This window comes from Dasypus novemcinctus, chromosome 9, assembly GCF_030445035.2.
Source record: "Dasypus novemcinctus isolate mDasNov1 chromosome 9, mDasNov1.1.hap2, whole genome shotgun sequence".
In the NCBI taxonomy this organism is placed as follows: domain Eukaryota; kingdom Metazoa; phylum Chordata; class Mammalia; order Cingulata; family Dasypodidae; genus Dasypus; species Dasypus novemcinctus.
This window is the reverse complement of record NC_080681.1, coordinates 80,550,869-80,559,434: the sequence shown is the minus strand read 5'-3', so window position 1 is coordinate 80,559,434 and position 8,566 is coordinate 80,550,869.

The following is an 8,566-nucleotide window of genomic DNA, read 5'->3' as shown; positions in this document are numbered from 1 at the left end:
TTTATATTTTCATACCTTCCCCTTTCCTGGACAGAGCCTACTGAGCTCCTGCTCAACCCAAAGAAATGTTCTGTCATTCAGAGCAGTAGGCATAGGGTAAGAGTAAGAGTATGGGTGAATCTGTAAATTGTAGTGTTCTTGGCATAAATAAAAAGTATATAGTTTTTTAATATAAAAGATGTCGTTATTAAATATTTGCTTTTTTCTAAGGTTAGGATTTATTGCCAAGTTAACAACTGTAGGCAGCATTTTCTGGAGAAAATTGGCTTAAAATTTTAGGATAATTCAAGTCATTTCTGCAGAAAATTGATTCACGTTCTTTATTTTTGTAGTTAGTCCTTTCAGTTTTTATACAGCTCCTCATTTATCTGTATTGGGGAAGCCCAAAGTAAATAGTTGAGACATTATATGTGTTTTTTCCTTATTTTTCCTCTTAAGTAGTGATTTAAGAATACATCAAGCACCTTAATTTGTTGTTAAGTAATAGTGCTTACAGGATTCCATTAAATTCATTTAAACCCCAAATAAGCCTACCAGGTTCTTGTGAAAAAATCTATATCTGGGGTATGTTTGATTTGTTTCTTTGTTGTAATTCAGTGTTTAAACTTAGGTATGCTATATGCCCATGAATAGGATATGATGAGAACTAGTGTGGTATAGTGGGAAGAGCATAGGTTTTTAGATAGAGATCAATGTTATATAACTTACAATGCTATAATCTCTCCATTGATGCTGCTGCAGTGTACAATTAAAGGAGCCACTATTCATATTTGTTGTTTTCTGGACAGTACCATTTTTTTGTGACCATTTTTGTGACTACAGTGTCCCTGGTATATGGTGCAATGATGGCCTTGCTCTCTGAGCCTCAGTTTCCACCTCTGTAAAATGATGCCTAAGAGTCAAACAAGGTTCTTTAAAACCCCAGATGACTAAAGTGAAGACAAAAGATGATTAACATGTACTCTCCCCAGCCACAGCAGAAAGTTGCTTCTGGAGGTCAGAAAGTGTGATTCTAGGCACAGTAAAACTCCATTCTATACTGTCACCCTCTAGTTCAACTGGTGTTGCTCTGGCATATGTAGTGTTTTCTTGGATTATCATGGTAGCCTCCTCATTGGTCTTGCATATGATTCAATCCATCTTTTCATAGGAGCCAAACCAATCTTTTAAAATCCAAATCTGACTATGTCATAGTTTTAGATTTTCCTCTAACATACCATTCAGTTTCAAGCTTCCCTTTCTTTGCACATCTTTTTATTATAGTATTTATTATGCTTATTTGTTTTCTTTATGCTTTCCCATCTAGTTTGTAAGCACCTTGATGGCACAAGTTGTGTCATACGTCTTTTGTCCCCATCTAGCATTTGTGCCCAACGTGTAGGCTGTACACATGATCATAACTAACACTTAAGAATTTTTTCCCATTTGACCTCTCTTTGTTACCGAACTATCAGCATGGTTCTGGGGACCCCATGTTTAAGGACAGTTACCTCAGCACAAAGTTGTTCCCAAGGCTATTGTGTGGAGAGCCCTTGGATAGGTGCTCTGAGGGGTCAGAGATGGATAGAGCCAATTCCTGCCTCCATGACACTTGAAGTGAAGTTAGAAAATAGCATATACTTAAAAAATAAAAGATCATACCAAGATAGTACCAGGTGGGTGCTGCAGGGTTATATCACAGAAACCTAGCTCACACTCCCTCTGAAGTGGGGTTACATCCACAGATCCTACTCAAGAAGCCTAGATAGCCATTTTTGCATGGTGTGATTCCACCTCCAGTCACACATGATCAGTCCAAGGGTAGAACATTAAACCAAGATCCAATCCATTTGTTTCTTAATCTTTTTTACAAAAAAAAAAAAGAGATAGTGAAAATGTAAAATGCTGCAGCCACTAAGGAAAACAGTTTGGCCAATTCCTCAAAAAGAAATACATAATAAATACATGACCCAGCAGTTCCACCAATATGCATAGCAGCATCATTTGCCACAGACAAAAGTATATTATAAATAACCCACACAAGTTTCCATCAACAGATGAATATACAAAATGTGGTATATAAATGCAATGGAATATTATTCAGCTATAAAAAGATGGAATTCTAATATATATTACAACGTGGATGAACCTTGAAAACATGCTAAGTGAGAGATACAGAGGGTCACAGTTTGTGATTCCACTTATTTGGAATATCCAGAATAGGCAAATTCATAGAGACAGAGGTTATCAGGGGTTGAGGGGAGGGAAGAAAGGGGAGATGAACTTAATGGGTATGGAGTTTTGTTTGGAGGTGATGGTTGCACAATTATAAATGCAATTAATAACACTGACCTGAACACACATGGTTAAAATACTTTATGTTACATATATTTTACCACAATTTTTTTAAACCTGATATTGGACCCTTGAACTGAAAGGTCATATAGCATGGGGCTATAGCACTGATGTTGGACCATGTTTGCAAGTGGTGACACTAGTAAGAATGAAGCAGAAATGTCAGGCCAAACCCTAGAGAAAAAAACTCAGAAAATGATTTCACAATTCCTGTTCCAATCATGCCTGGCTATCCTTTTTTCTGTCCCTGGGTTGCTCACTTACTAGATTTTTGTGTTCTTAGAGCACCTACCCCTATGATTACTGTTCTTTAAGCTAGCTTGAGTGTTCCTTGCAATTAAATGATCTTAAAGAGGGCATTTGAATTGCTTCTAAAAGATTCTCATGGTAGATGGAAAGGGCTGCTCTGAAGTGAGCTCACTATCACTGGAGGGCTTCAAGCAGTGCTGCAGATTCTTGTAATGGGAATTAAATATTAAATGAGGGAATTTTAGTAAACGATATTTTCAGACTACTGTGGACCAATGGTTGGGAGTAGCATGAAGATAAATGGTGTTTTGGGAAAAGCAGAGGATTTTGTGTATCAGTAGCAGGCCTACACTCGAATCCTAGCTCTACCAGTCCACATGATTTGGGTGATAAAACTTCATAAACCTCATTTTTCCCATGTGGAAAGAGAGATAATAATACCTTACAGGATCGTTGGGGGAAATAAGTGCATATGAAGTGTGTGACACAGAGTAGGGACTCAGTAAATGAGTTTTTATTGTTAGAGCCTAACTAATATGTCCTGCTCAAATCATGATGGTCTTGGCCCAATTTGCAGTCTATTTTTAATTAACGGAGTTCTCAAGTTTTTCCCCATTTGACCTCTGATTGTACCATCTTAAATGCTAGCAAGTACCAGGGAAAGACAAAAATGGATAACTAAACTGAAAGCAAATATTAAGAATAAAATTGAACTAACTTGGGAATAGAGACTTTTAAAATGATATCTTTGTGCCTTCAGGTCCAGCACAGGACCTGGCATATGGTGAGTACATAAAAAAGTAAATATTTGATTGAATCAATTAAATTTGGAAATGCATGAATGGCCAAATACTTTGAGCCAGACAATTGTCAGAGGTTTCACATGGTTTCGTTCTCTATCCTAGATATCTCAAGTATCATGTGATCTGTCAAATTATGTAGCCCAAGCTGCAACGGTGTTCATACCTCAGCCTTGATCTGTCAGTCCTTTCTTGCTCTGGGTCCATTCAGTGCTATGAGCCTTCTGTATCTGACAAATGGGTCATAGCAGTATTTCCAGGTGCAGAATAGTCTGCCTGCAAAATCCAAAAAAAACAAGGCTGAACAAATACATTGCTTTCTTGATGGTAAGAGGTACAGGATCCAATGTCTTGGTATTTTTGATGGAATGTCCTGGAATGTTCCAGATCACTGAACCCCTAAAAACTCCTCTGATGTGGTAGAACTCAGAATATTTGTATAATTTCTATCTCACACTCTGGAGTGCATGTGCCTTATAATGGCATCCAGAGTACTTGCCACTAAGTGCTTACCAGGTCCGATTATCCACTGTGATGTTCTACAAAACGTCCAAATAGCTCAGATCCCTTTGTACTACATAATGATAGTATATGATTTAACATAGTGTTGGGGCAAGATAATGAATATATACTGATCTCCATCCCATGTGATTCTCCTTCCAGATGGATGTGGGAAAGAACACGGTGGCTGCATACTGTATTGCCTAATGCTGTATTGATCTGCTCTAGAAATATATCACATCCAGCATAATAAGTTGAGTTGGAGCCACTACTTGATTAAGTTTGTGGTAGTCTACTTGTCGTCTGCCATGATCCATCCAGTGTTTGCAGAGGCCATACTGGTAAATTAGCTGGGGTTATGACAGGGACCATTATACTTGCATTCTTTCAAGTTTTGGAATAGGCCCTAAACTCTGCCATTCCCCTATGATATGATATCTTTCATTTATTATCTTTACCATTGTGGGGACAGTTTCAGGGACTTCCATTTAGCCTTTCCTACTATTACTATAGCTATTTATTCTACAGGTCAAAGAACCAATGTAAGCTTTTTTCCTTTTCTGTGTATGTCCATCTTGATTATACATTAAGGAACTGGGGAAATAACCAATAGCCAAGTACATGCACTTAGTAGAATCACTGTGAGATAAGCCTGGGCTGGGGCTCAATTTATTACCTGATCCTCATATACCCCTATTCCAATGGGGGGACATGTTGATACTTTAGGTTCTTAAGTATGTGTTAACTTAGACCCTGTATCTAACAACTCTTGAAAAATATGTTTAATTTTCATTTCTCCAGTATAGGTTTATCTGAATAAATGGTCATTGATCCCTTTGGGGAAGGACTGGGGGCATCACTGGTACATATTCTTGCTGTGGTTTTGCAGGGTCCTTCCTCATGACAACCTGAACTCTTCTTCAGCTGATGGCTTTTGTGGCTGAAACCAGGCAGATTTATGACATTCCAATGAGCAGCTAATCCCAGCCTTCTGCTCATCTAATTCTTGATCTTTTTTAATTATATACAATTGGCAGTGCCCTTATTGCCCATCTATCTTGTTCCATCATTCTTTGAACATCTTCAGAATTCCTGTGGATCATGCCCTCCTGGCTGCCTTTCTGATAAATTAAGTCCACCCCACTTCTTTTGTTAAATGCTGCCACCTGGCCTCTGCTATTCCAGGATCTTATCCCCATTGCTACTGGAAAGCCAGTCTCCTACCACAAGTCCTGACTTAGAGAAGATGGCTGATATAATGATGCTGGTGCCCCCTCTAGTGCGTTCTTTGTTGCCTGGGTAAGTGGAGAATCCTCTAGATCTTTCCAAGGAACAGGATCAGCTGGTGGGTTTTCCTGTATTAGATAATAGACCCATTCTATCAGGCCCACTTCTCTGAGCTTTTGATTCCTTTCTCCAGAGAAAGACATGCTTGGCAGTTCTAGCATATCTATTTTATTTAAAGTGGGCTTCACTTTTGCATCTAAGAGCCATCCCAGCATTTTATAGACCCATTTCTTGAAGCCCTTGCCAGGGTGTTAAATCCTGTGTCACAAGAGAAAGCCCCCATCCAGCTTTAAATTCTATACCCATTGGTTCAGCCCTCAGGCTTCTCTCCTGGTACAAGTATACCTCAGAGATTGGTAGGTTTGGTTCCAGACCACTGCAATTAATGTGAATCACACAAATTTTTGGATTTCAAGTACATATAAAAGTTATGTTTGCAATATACTGTAGTCTGTTAAGTTTGCAACAGCATTATGTCTTTCAAAAAATGTACATACCTTAATTAAAAATACTTCAGTGTTAAAAAATGCTAACCATCATTTGAGCCTTCAGTGAGTCATAATCCTTTTTCTGGTGAGGGTTTTGCCTAGATGTTGATGGCTGCTGACTGATCAGGGTGGTGGTTGCTGAAGGGTGGGGTGGCTGTGGCAATTTCTTGAAATAAGACAATAGTGAAGTTTGCCCCATCAACTGACTCTTTCATAAGATTTCTCTGTAGTACGTTTGATAGCATTTTAGCCACAGAACTTCTTTCAAACTCAGAGTCAGTGCTTTCAAACCCTGCTGCTACTTTGTCAACTAGTTTATGTAATATCCTAAATACTTTGTTGACATTTCACCAATGTTCACAGCAGCATTTTGGCTGGGAATAGATTCCATCTCAAGAAGCCACTTTCTTTGCCTTTCATTAAGAACCAACACCTCATCCATTCAAGTTTTATCATGAGATTGCAGAAATTCAGTCACATCTTCAGGCTCCACTTGTAATTCTAGTTCTCTTGCTTTTCCACCACATCTGCAGTTACTTCATCCACTGAAGTCTTGAAACCCTCAAAGTCATTCATGAGAGAATCAACTTCTTCCAAACTCCTGTTAATGTTGATATTTTGACCTCCCATGAATCATGAATGTTCTTAATACCATATAGAATGGTGAATCCTTTCTAGAATTTACTTTGCCCAGATCCATCAAAGGAATCACTATCAGTGGTAGCTATAACTATTTGAAATATATTTCTTATAATAAGACTTGAAAGTCAAAATTACTCCTTGACCCATGAACTGCAGAATGGATGTTGTTAGCAAGCATGAAAAACATTCTCATTGTACATCACCATCAGAGCCCTTGGGTGACCAATTGCATTTTCAGTGAGCAGTCATATTTTGAAAAGAATTTTTTTTCTGAGCAGTACTCAACAGTGGGCTTAAAATATTCTGTAAACCATTTTGCAAACAGATGTCCTGTCATCCCATCTTTATTATTCCATTTAGAGAACACAGAGTAGATTTAGCATAATTCATGAGGGTCCCAGGACTTTAAGAATGTTAAATGAGCATTGGCTTCAACATAAAGTCATGAACTGCACTAGCCTCTAACAAGAGCATCATTTGTCCTTTGAAGTTTGAAGCCAGACGTTGACTTCTCCAGCTATGAAAGGCCTAAATGGTAGCTTCTTCCAATAGTAAGCTGTTTTGTCCAGATTGAAATTATGTTGTGTAGCATAGCCACCTTCATCCATTATCTAGATCTAGATAACTTGCTACAACTTCTACATCAACACTTGCTGCTTCACCTTGCACTTTTCTTAAACTTCATGAACCTACTTCTGCTAGCCTGCAACTTTTCTTCTGCATCTTCCTCACCTCTCTCAACCTTCATGGAATTCAAGAGAGTGAGGGCCTTGTTCTGGATTAAGCTATGGTTTAAGGCAGGGGTTCTTAACAAGGGGTTTATGAGCTTGAATTGAAATTCAAAAAATCATTATTCTTGTGAGGACATGTTGGTACAGGTGTGATATATTTATTAAATAATCACAGTATAATGTGGACTTAGTAAGGGGTCTGTGGTTTTCACCTGACTGGCAAAGGGGTCAGTGGAACACAAAAGATTAAGAACCTCTGGTATAAGGAAATGTTGTGTCTGGTTTGATCTTTATCAAAACCACTAAAACTTTCTCCGTATCAGCAATAATGCTGTTTTGCTTTCTTATCATTCATGTGTTCACTGGAGTAGCACTTTTAATTTCCTTCAAGAACTTTTCCTTTGCTTTCACAATTTGGCTGTTTGGCTTAAGAGGCCTAGATTTCAGCCTATCCTGGCTTTTGACATACCTTCCTCACTAAACTTAATCCTTTCTAGATTTTTATTTAAAGTGCAACTCTTCCTTTCACTTGAACACTTAAAGGCCATTGTAGGGTTGTTAATTGGCCTAATTTCAATATTGTGTCTCAGAGAATAGGGAATCCTAAGGAGAGGGAGAGAGATGAGGGAAACCAGTTGATGGAGCAGTCAGAATACACACAACATTTAGCGATTAAGTTTGCTGTCTTATATAGGCATAGTTCATGGTGCCTGAAAACAATTACAATAGTAATATCAAAGATCACAGATCACCCTAACAGATACAATAATAATGAAAAAGTTTGAAATAATGTGATAAATACCAAAATGTGGCTGTGATAGTTTGAAGCTTTTTGTGGATCCCAGCAAAGATCATGTCCTTAGAGCTAATCCATTTCTATGCATATAAACCTATTGTAGGTGGGAACTCTTGATTAAATTACTTCTGTTAAGGGCCTTTGATTAGATTGCTTGACCCAGGGTAGGTCTTAATCCTCTTTCTGGAGTCTTTTATAAACAGGAGACTTAAAGCAGCAGACCTATGGAAAAAAGTGGCAAAGACGGGAAGAGGCCTCCAGAAGTTGTCAAGCCTGGAAGAGAGAAAAGCCACAGACCCAGAAGAGAGGGAAGAGATGAGCAGACTGACAATGTACCTGGCCATGCGCTTGATTGCCCACAGCTGAGCTCAGAGAGAAGGTATCTTTAGATGATGCCACCATGTGCCTGATTGCCCACAGTTGCAACTTGGTCAGGCAGCATCTCCTGATGATGCCTTGATTTGGATACTTTGATAGCCTCAGAACTGTAAGCTTTTAACCTAATAAATCTCTACTATAAAAGCCAACACATTTCTGGTACCTCGTACATTGCCTTTAGCAAACTAAAACAGTGACACAGGGACAAGAAGTGAGCACATGCTACTAGAAAAACAGCGCCAATAGACTGGCGTGAAGCAGGGCATGGAGTTACCACAATAATAAGAGTATGTGAAGCAATTTATGACACAGCTCTTGTGGGGAAAGAAGTTCTTGATTGGCCTTTGGATGGTGGTGTAC